Source organism: Aegilops tauschii, chromosome 1 (genome assembly GCF_002575655.3).
Source record: "Aegilops tauschii subsp. strangulata cultivar AL8/78 chromosome 1, Aet v6.0, whole genome shotgun sequence".
Lineage (NCBI taxonomy): Eukaryota > Viridiplantae > Streptophyta > Magnoliopsida > Poales > Poaceae > Aegilops > Aegilops tauschii.
The window spans coordinates 300,457,727-300,483,018 of record NC_053035.3 but is presented as its reverse complement, the minus strand read 5'-3'; positions in this window follow the sequence as shown (position 1 = coordinate 300,483,018).

Genomic DNA, 25,292 nt, shown 5'->3' with positions numbered 1-25,292 from the left:
CTCTTTGTCACCTCCATAAACGAGAAACATATCCTTAGTCCTTTTCAGGTATTTCAGGATGTTCTTGACCGCTGTCCAGTGATCCACTCCTGGATTACTTTGGTACCTCCCTGCTAAACTTATAGCAAGGGACACATCAGGTCTGGTACACAGCATTGCATACATGATAGATCCTATGGCTGAAGCATAGGGAACATCTTTCATCTTCTCTCTATCTTCTGCAGTGGTCGGGCATTGAGTCTTACTCAATCTCACACCTTGTAGTACAGGCAAGAACCCTTTCTTTGCTTGATCCATTTTGAACTTCTTCAAAACTTTGTCAAGGTATGTGCTTTGTGAAAGTCCAATTAAGCGTCTTGATCTATCTCTATAGATCTTTATGCCTAATATATATGCAGCTTCACCGAGGTCTTTCATTGAAAAACTCTTATTCAAGTATCCCTTTATGCTACCCAGAATTCTATATCATTTCCAATCAGTAATATGTCATCCACATATAATATCAGAAATGCTATCGAGCTCCCACTCACTTTCTTGTAAATACAGGCTTCTCCAAAAGTCTGTATAAAACCAAATGCTTTGATCACACTATCAAAGCGTTTATTCCAACTCCGAGAGGCTTGCACCACTCCATAAATGGATTGCTGGAGCTTGCACACTTTGTTAGCTCCCTTTGGATCGACAAAACCTTCCGGTTGCATCATATACAACTCTTCTTCCAGAAATCCATTCAGGAATGCAGTTTTGACATCCATTTGCCAAATTTCATAATCATAAAATGCGGCAATTGCTAACATGATTCGAACAGACTTAAGCATCGCTACGGGTGAGAAGGTCTCATCGTAGTCAATCCCTTGAACTTGTCGAAAACCTTTCGCAACAAGTCGAGCTTTATAGACAGTAACATTACCATCAGCGTCAGTCTTCTTCTTGAAGATCCATATGTTTTCAATGGCTTGCCGACCATCGGGCAAGTCAACCAAAGTCCATACTTTGTTCTCATACATGGATCCCATCTCGGATTTCATGGCTTCAAGCCATTTTGCGGAATCTGGGCTCACCATCGCTTCTTCATAGTTCGTAGGTTCGCCATGGTCTAGTAACATGACCTCCAGAACAGGATTACCGTACCACTCTGGTGCGGATCTTGATCTAGTTGACCTACGAAGTTCAGTAATAACTTGATCTGAAGTTTCATGATCATTATCATTAACTTCCTCACTAATTGGTGTAGGTGTCGCAGAAACTGATTTCTGCGATGATCTGCTTTTCAATAAGGGAGCAGGTACAGTTACCTCATCAAGTTCTACTTTCCTCCCACTCACATCTTTCGAGAGAAACTCCTTCTCTAGAAAGGATCCATTCTTAGCAACGAATATCTTGCCTTCGGATCTGTGATAGAAGGTGTACCCAACAGTCTCCTTTGGGTATCCTATGAAGACACATTTCTCCGATTTAGGTTCGAGCTTATCAGGTTGAAGTTTCTTCACATAAGCATCGCAACCCCAAACTTTAAGATACGACAACTTTGGTTTCTTGCCAAACCATAGTTCAAAAGGTGTCGTCTCAACGGATTTCGATGGTGTCCTATTTAGAGTGAATGCAGCCGTCTCTAAAGCATAACCCCAAAACGATAGCGGTAAATCAGTAAGAGACATCATAGATCGCACCATATCTAATAAAGTACGATTACGACGTTCAGACACACCATTACGCTGTGGTGTTCCCGGTGGCGTGAGTTGCGAAACTATTCCGCATTGTTTCAAATGTAGGCCAAACTCGCAACTCAAATATTCTCCTCCACGATCAGATCGTAGGAATTTTATTTTCTTGTTACGATGATTTTCAACTTCACTCTGAAATTCTTTGAACTTTTCAAATGTTTCAGACTTATGTTTCATTAAGCAGATATACCCATATCTGCTCAAATCATCTGTGAAGGTGAGAAAATAACGATATCCGCCATGAGCCTCAATATTCATCGGACCACATACATCTGTATGTATGATTTCCAACAAATCTGTTGCTCTCTCCATAGTTCCGGAGAACGGTGTTTTTGTCATCTTGCCCATGAGGCACGGTTCGCAAGTACCAAGTGATTCAAAATCAAGTGATTCCAAAATTCCATCAGTATGGAGTTTCTTCATGCGCTTTACACCGATATGACCCAAACGGCAGTGCCACAAATAAGTTGCACTGTCATTTTTAACTCTGCATCTTTTGGCTTCGACATTATGAATATGTGTATCACTACTATCGAGATTCATTAAAAATAGACCACTCTTCAAGGGTGCATGACCATAAAAGATATTATTCATATAAATAGAACAACCATTATTCTCTGATTTAAATGAATAACTGTCTCGCATTAAACAAGATCCAGATATAATGTTCATGCTCAACGCTCGCACCAAATAACAATTATTTAGGTCTAAAACTAATCCCGAAGGTAGATGTAGAGGTAGCGTGCCGACGGCGATCACATCGAGTTTGGAACCATTTCCCACGCGCATCGTCACCTCATCCTTAGCCAATCTTCGCTTAATCCGTAGCCCCTGTTTCGAGTTGCAAATATTAGCAACAGAACCAGTATCAAATACCCAGGTGCTACTGCGAGTATTAGTAAGGTACACATCAATAACATGTATATCACATATACCTTTGTTAACCTTGCCATCCTTCTTATCCGCCAAATACTTGGGGCAGTTCCGCTTCCAGTGACCAGTCTGCTTGCAGTAGAAGCACTCAGTTTCAGGCTTAGGTCTAGATTTGGATTTCTTCTCCTGAACAGCAACTTGCTTGCTATTCTTCTTGAAGTTCCTTTTCTTCTTCCCTTTGACCTTTTTCTTGAAACTAGTGGTTTTACTGACCATCAACACTTGATGCTCCTTTTTGATTTCTACCTCCGCTGCCTTTCGCATTCCGAAGAGCTCGGGAATTGTCTTATCCATCCCTTGCATGTTATAGTTCATCACAAAGCTCTTGTAGCTTGGTGGCAGTGATTGAAGAATTCTGTCAATGACGCAATCATCCGGAAGTTGAACTCCCAGTTGAATCAAGTGATTATTATACCCAGACATTCTGAGTATATGCTCACTGACAGAACTATTCTCTTCCATCTTGCAGCTATAGAACTTATTGGAGACTTCATATCTCTCAATCCGGGCATTTGCTTGAAATATTAACATCAACTCCTGGAACATCTCATATGCTCCATGACGTTCAAAACGTCGTTGAAGGCCCGGTTCTAAACCGTAAAGCATGGCACACTGAACTATTGAGTAGTCATCAGCTTTGCTCTGCCAGACGTTCATAACTTCTGGCGTAGCTCTTGCAGGAGGCCTGGCACCTAGCGGTGCTTCCAGGACGTAATTCTTCTGTGCAGCAATGAGAATAATCCTCAAGTTACGGACCCAGTCCGTGTAATTGCTACCATCATCTTTCAACCTAGCTTTCTCAAGGAACGCATTAAAATTCAACGGAACAACAGCACGGGCCATTTATCTACAATTAACATAGACAAGCAAGATACTATCAGGTACTAAGTTCATGATAAATTTAATTTCAATTAATCATATTACTTAAGAACTCCCACTTAGATAGATATCCCTCTAATCATATAAGTGATTACGTGATCCAAATCAACTAAACCATGTCCGATCATCACGTGAGATGGAGTAGTTTCAATGGTGAACATCACTATGTTGATCATATCTACTATATGATTCACGCTCGACCTTTCGGTCTCTGTGTTCCGAGGCCATATCTGCATATGCTAGGCTCGTCAAGTTTAACCTGAGTATTCCGCGTGTGCAACTGTTTTGCACCCGTTGTATTTGAACGTAGAGCCTATCACACCCGATCATCACGTGGTGTCTCAGCACGAGGAACTTTCGCAACGGTGCATACTCAGGGAGAACACTTTTATCTTGAAATTTTAGTGAGAGATCATCTTATAATGCTACCGTCAATCAAAGCAAGATAAGATGCATAAAGGATTAACATCACATGCAATCAATATAAGTGATATGATATGGCCATCATCATCTTGTGCTTGTGTTCTCCATCTCCGAAGCACCATGCTTGCGATCTCCATCTTCGAAGCACCGTTATGATCACCATCATCACCGGCGCGACACCTTGATCTCCATCGTAGTATTGTTGTCGTCTCGCCAACTCATTGCTTTTACGACTATCGCTACCGCTTAGTGATAAAGTAAAACTATTACATGGCGATTGCATCTCATACAATAAAGCGACAACCATATGGCTCCTGCCAATTGCCGATAACTCGGTTACAAAACATGATCATCTCATACAACAAATTATATCACATCATGTCTTGACCATATCACATCACAACATGCCCTGCAAAAACAAGTTAGACGTCCTCTACTTTGTTGTTGCAAGTTTTACGTGGCTGCTACGGGCTTAGCAAGAACCGTTCTTACCTACGCATCAAAACCACAACGATAGTTTGTCAAGTTGGTGCTGTTTTAACCTTCGCAAGGACCGGGCATAGCCACACTCGGTTCAACTAAAGTGAGAGAGACAGACACCCGCCAGTCACCTTTAAGCAACGAGTGCTCCGAACGGTGAAACCAGTCTCGCGTAAGCGTACGCGTAATGTCGGTCCGGGCCGCTTCATCTCACAATACCGCTGAATCAAAGTATGACATGCTGGTAAGCAATATGACTTATATCGTCCACAACTCACTTGTGTTCTACTCGTGCATAGAATCAACGCATAAAACCAGGCTCTGATACCACTATTGGGGAACGTAGTAATTTCAAAAGATTTCCTACGCACACGCAAGATCATGGTGATACATAGCAACGAGAGGGGAGAGTGTTGTCCACGTACCCTCGTAGACCGACAGCGGAAGCGTTATCACAACGCGGTTGATGTGGTCGTACGTCTTCACGATCTGACCGATCAAGTACCGAACGTACGGCACCTCCAAGTTCTACACACGTTCAGCTCGATGACGTCCCTCGAACTCCGATCCAGCCGAGTGTTGAGGGAGAGTTACGTCAGCACGACGGCGTGGTGACGATGATGATGTTCCACCGACGCAGGGCTTCGCCTAAGCTCCGCAACGGTATTATCGAGGTGTAATATGGTGGAGGGGGGCACCGCACACGGCTAAAATATCGTATATCAAGTGTGTAGAGAGGTGCCCCCTGCCCCCGTATATAAAGGAGCAAGGGAGAGGCCGGCTGCCTATGGGCGCGCCAAGGAGAGGGGGGAGTCCTCCTCCTAGTAGGAGTAGGACTCCCCTTTCCTAGTCCTACTAGGAAGAGAAGGGGGGAAGGAAAGAGAGGGAGAGGGAGAGGGAGAGGGAAAGGGAAAGGGGGCTGCGCCCCCCTCTCCTAGTGCAACTAGGACTCCTCCTGGGAGGGGGCGCACCACCTCCTGGCTGCTGTGCTCTCTCTCCCCTCAAGGCCCACTAAGGCCCAATACTTCCCCGGGGGGTTCCGGTAACCCTCCGGCACTCCGGTTTAATCCGAAACTTCTCCGGAACACTTCCGGTGTCCGAATATAGTCGTCCAATATATCAATCTTTATGTCTCGACCATTTCGAGACTCCTCGTCATGTCCGTGATCACAGCCGGGACTCCGAACAACCTTCGGTACATCAAAACATATAAACTCATAATATAACTGTCATCGTAACTTTAAGCGTGCGGACCCTTCGGGTTCGAGAACTATGTAGACATGACCGAGACACCTCTCTGGTCAATAACCAATAGCGGGACCTGGATGCCCATATTGGCTCCCACATATTCTACGAAGATCTTTATCGGTCAGACCGCATAACAACATACGTTGTTCCGTTTGTCATCGGTATGTTACTTGCCCGAGATTCGATCGTCGGTATCTCGATACCTAGTTCAATCTCGTTACCGGCAAGTCTCTTTACTCATTCCGTAATACATCATCCCGCAACTAACTCATTAGTCACAATGCTTGCAAGGCTTATAGTGATGTGCATTACCGAGTGGGCCCAGAGATACCTCTCCGACAATCGGAGTGACAAATCCTAATCTCGAAATACGCCAACCCAACAAGTACCTTTGGAGACACCTGTAGAGCACCTTTATAATCACCCATTTACGTTGTGACGTTTGGTAGCACACAAAGTGTTCCTCTGGTAAACGGGAGTTGCATAATCTCATAGTTATAGGAATATGTATAAGTCATGAAGAAAGCAATAGCAACATACTAAACGATCGGGTGCTAAGCTAACGGATTGGGTCATGTCAATCACGTCATTCTCCTAATGAGGTGATCCCGTTAATCAAATGACAACTCATGTCTATGGCTAGGAAACATAACCATCTTTGATTAACGAGCTAGTCAAGTAGAGGCATACTAGTGACACTATGTTTGTCTATGTATTCACACATGTATTATGTTTCCGGTTAATACAATTCTAGCATGAATAATAAACATTTATCATGATATAAGGAAATAAATAATACTTTACTATTGCCTCTAGGGCATATTTCCTTCAAGGTCACCCATGTTAGTAACCTCGCCAGGAGCAGAGTATATGGCTAGTCTATGGTGTGATCGGTTACCATTAAGGATTGGTAACTACCTGTTTCCCTCAGACCTAATAGTATTGGAGTCACAAGGATTGGATGTGATATTAGGCATGGATTGGTTATCGAAGTATGGAGGGAACATTGATTGCGCCAGTAAGTCGATTCTGCTCACCACTCCAGAAGGTAGAAGGATCAAGTATGTATCCCGGCATGTGCCGAATAGGACTAAAGTGAATTCCTTATCAGGAGTTGTACAAGAGGAAGTACCAGTGGTGAAGGATTTTCCGGATGTATTTCCAGAAGAGTTTCTAGGCATGCCACCGGATAGAGACATTGAGTTCTTGATTGAGCTTTTGCCAGGCACAGGGCCAATATCTAAGAGGCTGTACAGAATGCCCGCAAAGGATTTGGAGGAGATTAAGAAGCAGATCAAGGAGTTACTGTATAAAGGTTATATTTGCCCAAGTTCGTCACCTTGGGGATCGCCAGTGCTTCTAGTGGAGAAGAAGAATGGATCATTAAGGATGGTTGTTGATTATCCAGGATTGAATGAGGTGACAGTCAAGAACAAGTACCCACTGCCGATGATCAATGATTTGTTTGACCAGCTGCAAGGAGCTAAGGTGTTTTCCAAGATCGATCTGCGATCAAGGTACCACCAGCTGAAGATTCGAGAGCAGGATATACCCAAGACAGCTTTTACCACGAGGTACGGGCTATATGAGTATACCGTCATGTCATTCGGTCTGACTAACGCACCTGCCTATTTTATGAACATGATGAACAAGGTGTTTATGGAGTTTTTAGATAAGTTCGTTGTGGTGTTCATTGATGATATTCTGGTCTACTCGAAGAATGAAGAAGAACATAAAGAGCATTTGCGTTTGGTACTTGGGAAGCTCAGAGAACATCAGCTATACGCCAAGTTCAGCAAGTGTGAGTTTTGGCTGAAGGAAGTTGGATTCCTTGGACATGTTATATCCGGAGAAGGAATAGCAGTAGACCCCACCAAAGTTGTCACTGTGACAAATTGGGAGTCACCCACGTCAGTTGGAGAGATCCGGAGTTTTCTTGGACTCGCAGGATACTACCGGAGGTTCATTGAAAATTTCTCATAGATTGCGAAACCCATGACGGAGTTGTTGAAGAAGGACACCAAATTCAAATGGACCGAGGAATGTGAGGCCAGTTTTCAGGAGTTGAAGAAACGCTTGGTTGCATCACCAGTGTTGATTCTGCCAGATCAACGCAAGGATTACAAAGTGTATTGCGACGCTTCTCGTCAAGGACTTGGAGCCGTACTTATGCAGGAGGGAAGAGTTGTTTCATATGCCTCACGACAGCTTAGACCCCATGAGTTAAATTATGCTACACATGATTTGGAGTTAGCAGCCGTAGTGCATGTGTTGAAGACTTGGAGACATTTTCTCATCGGAAACCATTGTGAGGTATACACGGATCACAAGAGTTTGAAGTATATCTTCACACAGAAGGAGTTGAATCTCAGGCAGAGGAGATGGTTGGAGCTCATTAAGGATTATGATATGAGGTTGCATTATCATCCCGGAAAGGCTAACGTAGTAGCCGATGAGTTGAGCCGCAAAAGTCATGTCAATACACTCATGACCGGAGAATTACCCAAGGAGTTGGCAGATGACCTACGCGAGCTATGTTTGGAAATTGTTCCGAGAGGTTATGTAGCAGCTTTGGAGATTCAATCTACTTTGATGGATAAGATCAGAGAAGCTCAGAAGACGGACAAGGAGATTGCTGAGATAAAGGAAAGAATGAGCAAAGGAAAAGCTAAAGGATTTCGTGAGGATGAGCACGATACCTTATGGTTTGAGGACCGCGTATATGTGCCAAATGATCAGGAGATCAGGAAGCTGATTTTGCAGGAGGCCCATGATTCACCATATTCGATTCACCCAGGAAATACCAAGATGTACCTGGATTTGAAGGATAGTTTCTGGTGGACCAGAATGAAGAAGGATATTGCGGAGTATTTAGCAGTTTGTGATGTATGTCAGAGAGTGAAGGCAGAACATCAAAAGCCAGCAGGATTGCTACAGCCATTGCCGATACCCGAATGGAAGTGGGATAAACTAGGCATGGACTTTATCACGGGATTACCCAGGACTCGTTCAGGCTATGACTCGATATGGGTTGTAGTCGATCGTTTGACGAAAGTAGCTCATTTCATCCCAGTGAAGACCACTTACACCAGTGCTAAGTTGGCAAAGATACACATGACCAGGATCGTGTGTCTGCATGGAGTTCCGAGGACCATTATATCAGATAGAGGAACCCAGTTCACCTCAAAGTTTTGGAATCAGTTGCATGAAACTTTGGGAACCAGGCTAGAGTTCAGTACAGCTTTTCACCCGCAGACAAATGGACAAACTGAGAGAGTCAATCAGATTCTGGAGGACATGTTGAGAGCTTGTGCACTAGATTATGGATCTAGTTGGGACGATAATTTGCCTTACGCAGAGTTCTCTTACAACAACAGCTATCAAGCCAGTTTGAAGATGGCCCCTTTCGAAGCACTGTACGGAAGGAGGTGCAGAACACTGTTGTTGTGGGATGAAGTTGGAGACCGACAGTTGTTTGGACCAGATTTGATTAAAGAGTCTGAAGAGAAGGTTAAGCTGATTCGCGATAGACTCAAGGTAGCCCAGTCCAGGCAGAAGAGTTATGCGGATTCTAAACGCAAGGAGACAGTTTACGAAGTTGGAGACAGAGTGTATCTTCGTGTATCCCCACTTCGAGGAGTAAGCGTTTTGGAGTTAAGGGGAAGTTAGCACCACGTTTTGTGGGACCATACAAAGTTTTGGAACGTATGGGAGGAGTTGCTTACAAGTTGGAATTACCCAAAGATTTGTCAGGAGTTCACGATGTGTTCCACGTTTCTCAGTTGAAGAAGTGCCACGCAGAGATGGCTGATATTCCTCTGAGAGATACAGTGCCGCTGGAAGCGATACAGTTGGATAGCGATTTGACCTACGAGGAGAAGCCAGTCAAGATTCTCGAGTTTGCCAGCCGAGTCACATGCAACAAAGTAATCAAGTTCTGCAAAGTTCAGTGGAGTCACCATACCGAAGATGAAGCCACCTGGGAACGAGAGGAAGACCTACGGAAGGATCACTCTCACCTATTTTCTAGCCAACCCGAATCTCGAGGGCGAGATTCATCTTACGGGGGGTAGGTTTGTAACATCCCAAATTTTCAATTTGGAATGTTATACATTAGATCATCATTGCATATCATATTTTATTGCATTTTGGTTTGATCCTACAAATTCTACGCAACTCAAGGACCCACGGAGAGAGTTGGGGATTTCATTATTTTCATATTCGAGTTTTTCTCGAATTTTGAAAAGAGGATCGTTGATTTTAATTATTTTCTCTTTGAATATTTATTTTATTAAAAATAAAAGAGAGAGGATAAAATGACTTCCTCAAAATAAAGAAATATTGGAGATATAATATTAAAATCAAATAAGATTTTTATTCGGAGTTTTATTGCTATTTTATTTGAGTTAGGAAAAATATGCATTTTTCAAAATTGCATTAGAGTCCCAAATAAATGTTCACCTTGTACGGTAGATTTTTAGAGGATGGGGAAAATTTATTTCAGGATTTTTGGAGTCCGTTTAGTATTTCTTTTCTTCGTTTTTCTGCACGAAATAATTAAAAAAAAGGAAACCGACTCCGGGACGTACCCGAGCGGGACTCCGCCCCGGGGGGGGGGGGGCTTTATAAGCCGCAGCCCCGAGCCGCCCCAAGGCCCAGCCACCGCCGAAGCCCACCGCCGCCCCAAACCCTAGCCCTAACCGCGCCCCGCCGCCGCTACACCGCGCCGCACCGCCGCCCCGCCTCGCCGCCAACCCGCCGCCGCTGCCTCACCGCCGCCGCGCCATCGCCTCGTCGTCGCCGGAGGTAGCCGCCGCCGCCTCGGTTTTTTTTCGAAACCCTAGATGCGTTTTTTTATTTTAGATCGGGTTTTTTTTTCCGGTTTAGTTATTTAGCGGAGGTTCGTCCGTACGTTCGTTTTAATGAACGGTTTTCACCGTTTAGCCGCAGACAGCGAACATTCGTTCATTAGCCTATTCGTCAATTTTTCTTTTTCTCGGATTTTCCGCGATTATTTTTGATCGCGATTTCTGATCCGATTTTCGTTTTAGTTTAACTTTTCGCTCGTTTATCGGAATTAGGCAATTCAAGCGCCTAGAGTTTCGTCTCGAAACCCTCTTTCTGTTTAACCAACTTAAACAAGTTTTTGCTACTTTAAAAATTGACTTTAGTCCAGATTAGTAAACGAAGCTTGTCTCTTTCGCCGTTTGAGTTTTGTTGCTTCGTTTGATTTGATTCTTTTTGCAAACCGGAGTTCTTAAGTTGAACTTTCTGGTTAGATCTCTTATTTGAGTTTTACCCGTGCCCTTGCTTGATTGCTTATTGTATGCTTGTTTGTTTGCGATAGAGTACCCGGAGTGCGAAGCGTGCTACTACGAGTCTCTAGGTTTCGCGGATCATCAGCAAGGCAAGTAACACTTTGATCATACCTCTTTACTACCCAGTTTTATTGCATTAGATCAATCCTCAAACAATTGCATGGTTAGGATCTGAATTAAATTGTGGGTTTGGGAAGTAGATGAGGTAGTACCTATTCACCTGTTTATTATCAAACATATGGGAGTTACTTCTACGTTGCTTATACTGCTATGCTATGCTCGTAGACGTGGATTGGGTTTGAGTTTATTCATGACAGATGTGAGTATTGTTAATTAATGGTTAACTTAAGGTGGCAACTTTAATACACATCTGGGTGGATTGAGGCACCTGGGGAATCCAGTGATTGCCTGTATTTTTGGAAGTCCCGGGGTACCGTGTGATTCTCCTATGGACTGCCACCTAGGCTCAAAGGGATCATGAGATTATTCATGCTAGAAACTTCCGTGTGCAGCCACAAGCCATTATGGGCTCTGGCATAGTTGAGTATGTTGTGTGACTGCTTTCAGTGGTAGACTAGCAGATGTAGGGGATGTAGGTGGTACGGTCTACCCATCGAGAGAGTTAATGCTTCTGAAAGACTGTGTCTCGGTCATCCGTTTCTCAAACACCATGTAGTGCGAGAAATCCAACGGAGGTGATCGAGTCTTGTGGGGAAAAGTGCGCAAACCTCTGCAGAGTGTACAAACTAATCATGGTTAGCCGTGTCCCCGGTTATGGACGTCTTGAGTATCTGGTTCTTGGATTATCATGTGGATCTCATCACTCTTAATTATAAAATTTGATTGGGTTATTAATTACTTTTAATTAGGATTGAGATGGGGTTTACCATTCTCAATGTTTAACAATCACCATGATAGTTAAATAAAATTTATTCCTTTGTTGTAGGAAAAAATTGGCTTTCCGCAAAACATATTAACCATACAGCCTCCACCAGCCATATAAGCATTTAGTGATAGCCTTATTCTGTTTATTACTCTTTTGTGTCACATTGCCAGCATATTCCATGTGCTGACCCGTTTTCGGGCTGCAACGTATCATGTTGCAGATTTTTCAGACGACGAGTAAGGAGCCTTAGGTCGTGGTCTTTCACTCAGTGATGCCGTTGGAGTTGATGGACTCACTTTGTCTTCCAAGCCTTCCGCTGTTATCGTATTAGATGGCCTTAAGCCATTTTTATTGTAATAAGTTCTCTTTTGAGACATTCGATGTAATAAGTGTGTGATTGCTACTCGGTTATAAATCCTTCAAGTACTGTGCGTGTTAGCATTACCGATCCAGGGATGACACTGATGCACAGAGATCAGACTGTTTGAGGTCTGTTTGCTACAAGTAGTCTACCATTTGACATTATGACAATAATACTTCAAGCATACTAACCAAGCAATTATGTCTTATCAAAATAACATAGCCAAAGAAAGGTCATCCCTACAAAATCATATAGTCTGGCTATGCTCCATCTTCACCACACAAAGCATTCAAATCATGCACAACCCCGATGACAAGCCGAGCAATTGGTTCATACTTTTTAACACGCTTCAGCTTTTTCAACCCTCACGCAATACATGAGCGCAAGCCATGGACATAGCACTATGGGTGGAATAGAATATGATGATGGAGGTTTGTGTGAGAAGACAAAAAAGGAGAAAGTCTCACATCGACGCGGCTAATCAACGGGCTGTGGAGATGCCCATCAATTGATGTCAATGTGAGGAGTAGGGATTGCCATGCAATGGATGCACTAGAGCTATAAGTGTATGAAAGCTCAAACTTAAACTAAGTGGGTGTGCATCCAACTTGCTTGCTCATGAAGACCTAGGGCATTTGAGGAAGCCCATCATTGTAATATACAAGCCAAGTTCTATAATGAAAATTCCCACTAGTATATGAAAGTGATAACTCAAGAGACTCTCTATATGAAGAACATGGTGCTACTCTGAAGCACAAGTGTGGTAAAAGGATAGTAACATTGCCCCTTCTCTCTTTTTCTCTCATTTTTTGTTTTTTTCTTTCTTTTTTCCCTTTTTTACATTTTGGTGGGCTTCTTTGGCCTCTTTTTTTATTTGGGCTTCTTTGGCCTCTTTTATTTATTTTTAAAGTCCGGAGTCTCATCCCGACTTGTGGGGGAATCATAGTCTCCATCATCCTTTCCTCACTGGGGCAATGCTCTAATAATGATGATCATCACACTTTTATTTACTTACAACTCAATATTACAACTCGATACTAGAACAAAGATATGACTCTATATGAATGCCTCCGGCGGTGTACCGGGATGTGCAATGATCTAGCGTAGCAATGACATCAAAAAACGGACAACCATGAAAACATCATGCTAGCTATCTTACGATCATGCAAAGCAATTGACAATAAATGCTCAAGTCATGTATATGATGATGATGGAAGTTGCATGGCAATATATCTCGGAATGGCTATGGAAATGCCATGATAGGTAGGTATGGTGGCTGTTTTGAGGAAGATATAAGGAGGTTTATGTGTGATAGAGTGTATCGTATCACGGGGTTTGGATGCACCGGCGAAGTTTGCACCAACTCTTGAGGTGAGAAAGGGCAATGCACGGTACCGAAGAGGCTAGCAATGATGGAAGGGTGAGAGTGTGTATAATCCATGGACTCACATTACTCATAAAGAACTCATATACTTATTGCAAAAGTTTATTAGCCCTCGAAGCAAAGTACTACTACGCATGCCCCTAGGGGGATAGATGGGTAGGAAAAGACCATCGCTCGTCCCCGACCGCCACTCATAAGGAAGACAATCAATAAATACCTCATGCTCCAACTTCGTTACATAACGGTTCACCATACGTGCATGCTATGGGACTTGCAAACCTCAACACAAGTATTTCTCAATTTCACAATTACTCAACTAGCACGACTCTAATATCACCACCTTTATATCACAAAACTATTGCAAGGAATCAAACATATCATATTCAGTGATCTACAAGTTTTATGTAGGATTTTATGACTAACCATGTGAATGACCAGTTCCTGTCATCTCTCAAAATAGATATAAGTGAAGCAAGAGAGTTTAATTCTTTCTACAAAAGATATGCCTACGCTCTAACCAATATAAGTGAAGCAAAAGAGCATTCTACAAATGGCGGTTTTCTATGAGAAGAGAAACAGGCAATCCAAACTTCAAATGATATAAGTGAAGCACATGAAGCATTCTATAAAGCCATACTCAAAAGATATAAGTGAAGTGCAAAGAGCATTCTATAAATCAACCAAGGACTATCTCATACCAGCATGGTGCATAAAATAAAAGTGAAAACTAAATGCAAAAGACGCTCCAAGATTTGCACATATCGCATGAACGAAACGAATCCGAAAACATACCGATACTTGTTGAAGAAAGATGGGATGCCTTTTGGGCATCCCCAAGCTTAGACCCTTGAGTCTCCTTGAATATTTACTAGGGGTGCCTTGGGAATCCCCAAGCTTGATCTCTTGCATCTCCTCCTTATCCTCATATCGAAACATCCTCGATCTTCGAACACTTCATCCACACAAAACTTCAACAGAAAACTCGGTAAGATCCGTTAGTATAATAAAGCAAATCACTACTCTAAGTACTATTTCAAACCAATTAGTATTTTGTTTTTTCATTGTATATACTGTAATATAACTTTTCCATGGCTTAATCCACTGACAGAAATTGATAGTTTCATCAAAACAAGCAAACTATGCATCAAAAACAGAATCTGTCTAAAACAGAACAGTCTGTAATATCCGAACATTCACCATACCTCTGGTACTCCAAAAATTCTACCAAAATTAGGAAAAATAAAAAATTTGTATATAAAGACATTTCAGAAAGTTTCAGAACCATTTGACATTCCAGTAAAAAATGTAAAATCGCGCACTACAGCCAAAGTTTCTGTCCTGCACCGTACAAACCAACAAGCATTGTAAACATCCTAAAGGCAAAGCTTGGCACATTATTTTTATTATACAATGGAATTGTACAAGGGGATGATTATTTTTGTTGAAAAGTTTCTGTAATCAAGATTCACAAAGTTTCCGTGAGCATGAACAAAGTTCAAGGAGCTCCCCCACTTCAACAATGCTTGTCTCTCTGACTTTCACTTTCCTTTTTTTGAAAAAGTTTTAGGTTCCCCTCTTTATTTTTTTTGTTTTTAAACTATATAAAAGCACTCAACAGAAATAAATGACTCTCTAAAACTTCCGGGTTGTCTCCCTGGCAGCGCTTTCTTTAAAGCCATTAAGCTAGGCATATAGTGCTCAAGTAATGGATCCACCCGGATCCCAAGGTATATCAAAGCCAATCTTAATTAACGATGATTTGTAATTTAGTAGTGAGAACAAAGTAACATATATCATGCAACAACAAAGTCTAACTCTCTTCCTATGCATCGGCATGTCATAAAAGAACAATTCATGCACACAAAGTAAAGGCCAATGCATAGTATAAACAATTTCTTGCAATTTTTTCGTGTTGGAAACATAAAGAGGCGGAGATGTAGTTCCTCTCTCATAATAATTGCAAGTAGGAGCAGCAAGCACATGCATATTATATCTATCAAAATCATCATGTGTAGTAGTAAAAACGCAACCCATCAATATAATCCTTAATAAGGGCAAACTTCTCCGATATAGTGTAGTCGGGAGAATTCAAAAACATAATAGGACTATCATGCGTGGGTGCAATAGCAACAATTTCATGTTTAACATAAGGAACTATAGAAAGTTCATCTCCATAAGCATAATTCATATTGGCATCTTGGCCACAAGCATAGCAAGGATCATCAAAAAGGGATATTTCAGAAGAATCAATGGGATCATAACAATCATCATAGCAATCATCCTTCGGTAAGAACGAAGGGAATTTAAATAATGTATGAGTTGAAGAGTTACTCTCATTATAAGGTGGGCACGGGTGATCAATCCGCTATTCCTCCTTTTGTTCTTCGCTCTCCTCCTCATCTTTGTCATCCAATGAGCTCACACTATCATTAATTTCTTCTTCCATAGACTCCTGCAAAATATTAGTCTCTTCTTGGACAGTGGAGGAGTCCTCAATATATGGTTTAACATAGGCATTAGAAGCATAATTATCATAAAAATATTTAAGTATGGCAAAATTTTCAGATTTGTGAAGAGTAGCATCATACTTTCCAATCAAAGAAGAAATTTCATAAGCACCCTTAAAAGCAACAAATTCTTCAATTTGTTGAACATCATAGTAATTATAAACACCCTTAGCATACGAAGATACGATTCCATTATCACTAAACTCACATTGGTAGGGAAGGTGTTTCTTAGGGTCTTCAGAACAACAAGTAAAATCATATATTTCACATAAATTCCAAGCATAGCATTGCAAACGATGAATTTGATGCAGTAAAAGTTTCCCTTTTTGAGATAAGCGGTGTCGCACATAACAAGCATGCTCATCTAAAGATTTGCCCTCAACTAAGCTAGTTGGGGTTTCAACACGAGCACATAGGGATCGAAGATGATCCAAGTAAAATGCTTCAGTAGTGTGATAGATTTTGAGTGGTTCTTCAACCATTAGTGTAGTAGGTACAACTAATTTTTTTGGTATTTTGCGTTTCCTACCCATAACTAAAGATAGAAAACAAGAGCACAAAATAAAAACTACTTAGTGATAAAGCAAACAAGCACACACGAGAATATTCACCCCACGCTATAACTCCCCGGCAACGGCGCCAGAAAAAGGTCTTGATAACCCACAAGTATAGGGGATCAATTGTAGCCTCTTTCGATAAGTAAGAGTGTCAAACCCAACGAGGAGCTAAAGGTAGGACAAATATTCCCTCAAGTTTATCGACCGCCGATACAACTCTACGCACGCTTAAAGTTCGCTTTACCTAGAATAAGTATGAAACTAGAAGTACTTTGTAGGTGTTGTTGGATAAGTTTGCAAGATAATAAAGAGCGCGTAAATAAAATCTAGGGGATGTTTAGATAAAGACACAACTAAGTTAGTTTTAGTAGAGAGCTTGTTGTCACACAAGAAAGTTATTTGTACCTAGGCAATCGATAACTAGACCGGTAATCATTATTGCAATTTTAGTTGAAGGAGAGGCATAAGCTAACATAATTTCTCTTCTTGGATCATATGCACTTATGATTGGAACTCTAGCAAGCATCCACAACTACTAAAGATCATTAAGGTAAAACCCAACCATAGCATTAACATATCAAGTCCTCTTTATCCCATACGCAACAACGCCCTTACTCGGGTTTGTGTTTCAGTCACTCACGCAACCCACTATAAGCGAATCATGAACGTATTGCAACACCCTACATCGGGAATCCCTCACGCTTGCACGACACGGAGAGCACTATAGGACAGCACCAATAATAAAACATGCAACTCAAACCAATCACGATCATCAATTAACCCATAGGACAAAATGGATCTACTCAAACATCATAGGATAGCCATACATCATTGGGAAATAATATATAGCGTTGAGCACCATGTTTAAGTAGAGATTACATCAGGTAAAAGAGGGGTTAGACCGCTGTATAGAGGGGGGAAGAGTTGGTGATGACGGTGGTGAAGTTGTTGGTGAAGATTGCGGTGATGATGATGGCCCCGGCGGCACTCCGGTGCCACCGGAAGCGAGGGGGAGAGAGCCCCCTCTTCTTCTTCTTCTTCCTTGACCTTCTCCCTAGATGGGAGAAGGGTTTCCCCTCTGGTCCATGGTCTCCATGGCGTGGGAGGGGCGAGAGCCCCTTCGAGATTGGATCTGTCTCTCTGTCTCTCTGTTTCTGCGCTCCTGATTCTGCCCTTTCACCGTTTCTTTTATAACCGGAGATCCGTAACTCTGATTGGGCTGAATTTTGGACACGATCTCTATCTGGATATTAGCTTTCTTGCGGTGAAAGAAGGGCTCCAACCGCCTTACGGGGGGCCCACAAGGGTTAGGGGTGCGCCCAGGGGGGCAGGCGCGCCCCCTGCCTCGTGGCCCCCTCGGGCACCTTCTCGCGTTGATTCTTCTTCCCATATTTCACGAATATTCCAAAAATATTCTCCGTCTGTTTTTATCCCGTTTGGACTCCGTTTGATATGGGGTTTCTGCGAAACAAAAATATGCAACAAACAGGAACTAGCACTGGGCACTGGATCAATATGTTAGTCCCAAAAATAGTATAAAAAGTTGCCAAAAGTATATGAAAGTTGTATAATATTGGCATGGAACAATCAAAAATTATAGATACGATGGAGACGTATCATTAAGCAATCACTGTAATCATACCCCTCAAGAAAACCAAGCCCCCAGGCACGAGACATAGGGCTATTACCTCCTCCGAGAGGGCTCTGAACTCGCTAAACACCGAGTGTTACACCTGCGTTGTAGCTAGGCTTCGCCCCTCTTTCGTACCCCTAGTACTCACTGTCAGGATCGTAACCCTGACAGTTGGCACCCACCTTGGGGCCAGGCGTCTAGCAAAGTTTCACGGGTGGAGTTTCATCATCATCATGTTAGTCGGCGGCGAATATCTATTTAGGGACGCTTAGCTTCATCACCGATGACTCAGCGTAGCTTCTCGAGGCCCGGCTGGACGTGGAGGCACTGCCCATCCGTGGTGCAGCGCACTTCCGCGCATCTTTGTATGGAGTCCTTGTCCGACAACCCTCAGCTCCATACCGAGTGATCCCTCACCTTCTCCGACAGCCTTCAGCTCCGGACGCTCGCGGCTGCAGCGCTGGGTCAGGCACGCCATGGCCCTTCAGGCGGCGACAAAGCACATGTCGGCTCTCGAGTCCGACGAGCCCGCCCTCGACCTCTCTGATGGGCTCCTCGACGACTCCTCCGACGGGTCCGAGTGCGAGAGTGTCGAGTCTACTGTTGAGGTCCTCATGGCAGACAACACTGAGCATCGTGCGCCCCGGGGGTACACGGAGCCTCGGGACAGTCGCACGGGCACTTCGTGCGGGAACACCAACGGCGGTGGCGAGGACGATCACTCCCCCGTTCATGAGCCATACATCCCTTGGGCTCTTACTTGGGATTAGTGCGAGGAGATCTGTCGCAAGAACGAGAAGTTTCTGAACACCCCCATCATTGGGATGACTCCCGATTCCTGGCCATGGAGTCGATATACTTGGCCACTTTGGCCAAGCGGGACTGCCTTGAGCGGCTTCAAAAAGAGCTGGATGACCGCGCGCGCCATCAACCCAGTTCTAGTTGGCACAAGAGCCGATTTTTCCCGAGTGACCAGCCACGGAAGTACCAGGTCCTTAGCACTTCGTTGCAAAATCTGGCGGCGGCTCCTCGGATCGCCGATTCCATGCAACCCCCTGGCTCCATAGCTTGAGAGGGGATCCTCCAGATCCAAGCGCTCCTGAACATGGCGCTGTCGCAAAATGCGGTGGTGTCCCAGTCCAGGGATCGCATCCACAGTGCATTGGTTCGAGCAGAGACCGTACAGTCGGCCCACAGCCCACTCGGCTCCGGGAGGCGTCGGGCATTGTCCTCCTCGAGGGATCATTACAAAGATCGGAGGCGTGATTGGACTGCGTTGCCCTGGTGGCACAATGATTACGATCGCACTTTGGTGACCCCACCGCAAGACGGCACGTGCGGGCGCCAGTCCTACGGTGATAGACAGACGCGTGGCGGCGACCGAAGGCTGAGTCCTCCTCGTCATACGAGAGACGCCCGAGACAAGCATTTCAACGCGAGATCCATTCTCGCTCAGAACCTAGTCGGCAGGGGTTGAGCCTTGAGGGAAGGCCTAGATGCGGATGCACCAAGTGGTTCTGCACCCTCTAGCCCTGAGTGCTTTAGTCGATACATTCGCGCTGCGGAGATTCCTAGCAACTTCACGCTGGCGTCAGGGATCAGCAAGTTTACTAGCGAGTTCAAGCCAGAAATCTGGTTGGAAGATTACCGAGTGGTAGTTCAGATCGGTGGCAGCAATGGCAACGTGGCCATGAAGCACCTGCCATTGATGCTTGAAGGATCTGCCTGAGCCTGGCTCACTCAGCTTCCTCCTGGCAGTATTTTCTTTTGGGACGACCTTGCTGTTGGTGCAATATCTGCCTACCTTATGTTTTGGAGATTGTTGACAGAAACAGGTATGGACTAATTTGTTTGGTAGTGCACACAGAGAGAAAAGTCCATACACAACCGAAGAGAATGCTATCTCCGGTGTTGAGTTCGAGGAACTTCACCGAAGCATTCTGCGCTGCAGAGAAGAACGAGCTATATCTATTGAAGTGATAGAGTCGAGAAGATTAATGTGAAGAAATCGACCCCTCGAAAGATTTGCTGCTAAAGCGAAACTTTTGTTTCGAATACTGTCGTCCGAAGGAATTGACTGCAGCGATTGCAGTCAAAGACAAAGTGAAGACATAGTATTCATTTAGTTTTTCTTCTTTCAGTCTTTTGAGTCATAGGACCTTCATACTATTAAGAGGGGTATAGGTTCTCAATGCTTAGATCAGCTGTGATGCTTAGCTACAACCTATGAAAGTTGCAAGAGAAATCTCTTTGTGCTCCGAGTAAATACTTGTCAGCAAGAGACTGTGATCTTCTTCGATGTGAGAAATTTGCCTCGGACCGAGGAGTTAGCATTTCTAGCTCCGCAAGAAATGTTACCGTTGTGCTCAAATCCGACCATTGGAATTGTGTTGTTCGGCCATTGGCTGAGGCCGATGTCCAATTTGGTCATTTCCCATCTGGGAAGGCTGCTGCTATAAATAGCCACCCCTCTCCAACGTTATCTGTTGGCTGCTCTGCTTGAGATTTCTGAGAAGTGTGATTTGAGCAAACCCTCTCTGATTTATTTGAGTTTAAGATCCATCGAGAGAAAACCAAGAGCCCAAACTTAGAAAGTGGTTTAGCACCACAACAGTTCTAAGTGAGAGTTCTTGTACCTGTTACTCTTGAGAGCTACGCACTCTCTAGACGGATAGGTTTGGCTTCGAGTGTTGAAGAGTTGTTGTCTTCACCGACCCTGATCTTCAGCAACCAAGAGTGATTATGGTTCGCGAAGGTCGACCGAAGGTTTGGAGATCGCCGACAAGGACCTACTATGGCTGAAATCAACCTGAGTCTGATCATCTCTATGTTGAAGGAGAATAGGGTGAAGAGAGTTTATCTTCCGTGTTAAGTCACAGCCCCTCCAACCAGACGTAGCCCTTTGGCAGAAGGGTGAACTGATCCACCAAATTTCTTGTCGCCATCGAGCACCACTGGTTATATGTACTCTACTGCATTTCATTTAGTAGTTTCATTCGTGCTATGTGCCATTAGATTCTCTGATCATTGTTTTGTTCTGTGTCATTCATCCTGTGTTGTCGTATCGAATCCTTTCATTTTCCTCGTCCTTATTCCTACGTTGTTAGTCTGTATCCTTGTTATCCCGTGTAACCCTTCAATTGCATTTCCTTTAGTTTCTGTTATGTTGTGTTTCATTCTGTTACACCTGTTTGCTTGTTGCATAACTCTCATCATAGTTAAACCCATTAGCTATCAAGCTCGCTCTGTTGTAAATGCTTTTCTCGGTGAATGTGCCTCTGACGAAGAAATCTGATTTAGTGCATTCCTCTCAATACTCTATTCCGCTGCGGTGGTTGGAATAAGTTTCAAAGCTTTCAAAAGAAAATTTGAATCTCCCATTCACCCCCCTCTGTCGATATACTCTCGGTCCTAACAATTGGTATCAGAGTAGGTACTCCCTGTCTCTGTTTATTAAAGGTCTAACATCCTTGGAGTTTTGCGTATGTCGCTTGCAGGTAGATCCTCACACTCTGAAAGGCTTCCCATCTTCGATGGAAATGACTATATGTACTGGAAGGAACAAATGAGAATCATAATTCAAGTCGTCAACTATGATCTGTGGCAGATTGTGGAAGAAGGCTACACCATTCAGCAACAAAACAATCTGTCCTCCTGTCGTCGTGAACGACACCTATGGGATCACGTGGATCCCTTCTACGGTTCGGCAGGGAAGAGGGGTAGAGCAAAGAGCGGATCTAATGGTCAACATGACGGATTTTTACCCAGGTTCGGGCCGCTGAGAAGCGTAAAACCCTAGTCCTATTTGATTGCGTATTCTGTGTTCTTGAGCTTCGGCTAGCTGCTCGCATGCAAGCTGGGCTGAGCGGTTCCAAAGTTCGAATCCTCCTCTAGTACGCCATGGGCCTCCTTTTATATGTCCAAGGGGCTGCCACAGTGGCACACAGGAGGTGTAAAGTAGCTACAGTATCTATGTTTATCGCCGGTGTCTTAGGAAAAACGCCATAAATGCGCTGCTTACGTGCCCTCTAGCTTTATCGGGGACGGAAGGAGAGCCCGTCCCGTCCGTTGCCGCCCCGCCCCGTCTTGACACGCTTCCACGCCGATGAGGCATGCAGTGCCAAGTTGGCTGGCCAGCTGCTGCGCTGGAGAGGTGGCAGGTTCTTCATGAATATCTGCATGCCACCACGCAGTTGCTTGCCAGGCTGATAGGTCGACCACTGTGCTGGAGCGGTGACGGGGTGGCAGAGTCTTGCCGTGGTCCCGTCGATGCCCCTGGCAAGGGTCTTGCCGGGGCCTCGCGGACGTCCCCGGCAAAGATCTTGCCTGGTATTGCGCCTTCCGGCCTTCACAAAGATCTGCACGCCACTACGCGCGCCCCCTGGGTCTTGGCCTTAACATTGTCTATGGTGTCAGAGCTCTCAACCTCAAGGGTGCCTTTGTTAGTGATCTGCAAATTGTCCCGGCAGGGATCTTGCCGGGGTCTTGCAAGCCATCCCGGCAAGTATCCTGCCGGGGGTCCGGCTCGTCCTTCGTCTTCTGGTCTTTGGTTCGGCTGCTTCTCTTCGCCTTATATCTCGTTTTTATCCTTGGTCGCCTTCTTCATGCCTCGCCGCGGGTGCGGCTATGACTGCTCGTGCACAAGTATGGGGTGCTAAAGGGCCCAAACTTTAGTACACCGACAGGAGCCCCCGGGCCTGGGCCATACGCGAGTGCAAAGCTTCGTTGGGCCAGGCCCAAATAGTGCGCGGGCACGCGTGGCAGGGAATAATTGCTATAACCTTCTCGCCTGCCGTGCTCGCAGCGGCCCGTGAATAGCCTTTATTCACGGGATGGTAATCGCCGGTTCGCGCTTCCAACTACGCTCACCTTTTTCGCCATGTACGCCGCATGCATGGCGCGGGGTAGGTGGCGGACGCATGGGATACGGGAAGGTGTGCCAAGGCAGATACCCATGCGCCTTTGATTGGCGCGGGTAGGGTGGTCGACGACCTCGCTCGTTGCCAATGGCTTTACTAGCCGGGCTTGAAAGGGCCCTTTGGAGAAGGTATAGAGCCTGCCCCCAACCCTTCCTTGGCTATAAAAGGGGAATCGAAAGGAGGAGGAAGGGCATCCTTTCGCATCTTCTGTTCTCCTTGTTCTTCATCCATCACCATGCCGAGAGGGCGCGGCCGCGGTCACCCCCATGTAGAGGCGACGAGATATTCCTCTCGCCAGAGGGCCGCAGCGGTTAAGGAAGAGCCAGATGCTCAAGACGGAGGCGCTGGACGGGGTCGCGGTCGGCGAGGTGGTCGAGGCAGAAGCGGACGCAGAAGGGGAGCACCCGCGGCGCCTCCGTCTCCTCCCGCTTCGCCAAGCGGCCATGTCGGAGACACGACGCTGGAGTTCATCTTGCAGCTGTGTGAGCCGCCGCACAGCCCTCTTAGCCTTCCCGATCCATTCGCGAGGGTGTTGGAGGTCGACCAACCGTCGAGGTTGAGGCTTCACATGAAGGGATGTTGCAATGGCGACATGTGGGCGAACGTAAAGTTCCCCGTCCCTCATGTAATGCTTCTTCGTCGCGGCTGGAAAACCTTCACACGAGCCCACTGCCTGATGAAGGGGCACGTCCTCCGGTTCATATTAGTAGAAGCTAACCTACTCTCCGTCAAGGTCTTTGGGCGCTCGGGAATCCGTCTAGGGTGCTGCGCGGAGAGCTTGACCGACGATGAAAGCTCCTCCTCGAGTGATAGCGATGAGGAGGAGACCGGTGGGGAGGACGACGGGGATGGGTCCGACTAAATGTCGGGTGCCCCGTCGCTAGACGACGCCGGTAGCAACACCATCTGCAGCGGGCCTTCTCCCCGGCAGAGCGATTTACCGGGGGGTAGTTCTTGGCGGTGGCTCCTCAAGCCAGCTCCTTGAACTTATTGGGGCTGTCGCTTCTGGTGGCTGGCACTGGAAGGCCGGAGAAGACAAAGAAGGTGGGTGGCGGGCCATCAAGTCGGAGTACGATGGCATCGATGCCTTCGTCGCGTATTGCCGGCCCGCTGCCTCATCTTTCGGCTTCTCCCCCGACACCGTCATCACCGACCTTCTTCTGGATGGCTGCCGGGATGTTCTCTTGGTGTCTTCTGCCGCGTGTACCTCGCCTAGGCACTCCTTTTGCCCTCCTGCTATTTTGATCCGCTTCCCGAGGAGAGGGACAAGAAAGGGATTATGCGCACCTTATCTTTTTTTAGATCTTAAGCCTGCGGGCACTTGCCGAATTTAAACCTTGTAAACCCTTGCTCATGCTTATATTCCATATGAATTGTACTTGTAAGTCAACGTATTAATGAAGAAAAAGGGTGTTTGCCAGGTTCTTTTGTGCGTGAGCGAGGCTCACACCAAGGAATGGGTCCTTGTTTTTATTTTAAGTAAACAACGCCACCGGCAACAGGCCTTGTCGTCCTCTCGCTTTAGACCACGACTACGCTCACGCCCTTGGTGGAGGTAGGGGCAAAGTAGGATTAGGCCCCTCGTCCGCCCCCCTTTCACCGCCACTACAACCAAATTCCATCCCAAAAGGGGTTTTGGGCATAGGAAGGAGGGAGCACGGTGGCATGGGATCGAGCGAGGTTTCATACATTCAAGCTTCATACAGAAGTAAGCAGCGGGGGAAAAAAGGACTTATCTGAATCTGCTGCCCCCGACAGCCTTGGCTTGCTGGGGTCGGGGTGTCATTCCGTCTCCTTTCCTTCAAAAAGTTCTGCTGAAGCGCCCATGCAGCCTGCGAACCAAAGAGGACTGGAAGGGACAAAAATACACGCACACTCGACCTCTAAGCTAGGGGTTAGTTGCCGCTAAGCACTATCAACCCTACCAGAGAGAGACTCAACCTAACATGCATGCTGATTCTTAGGGCGCCAGCGCTTCGTTTATTCAGCTGTTGCTCAGGGTCTGCGCCTAGCTTTGTACAAAGGGTTACATGCCTTGCC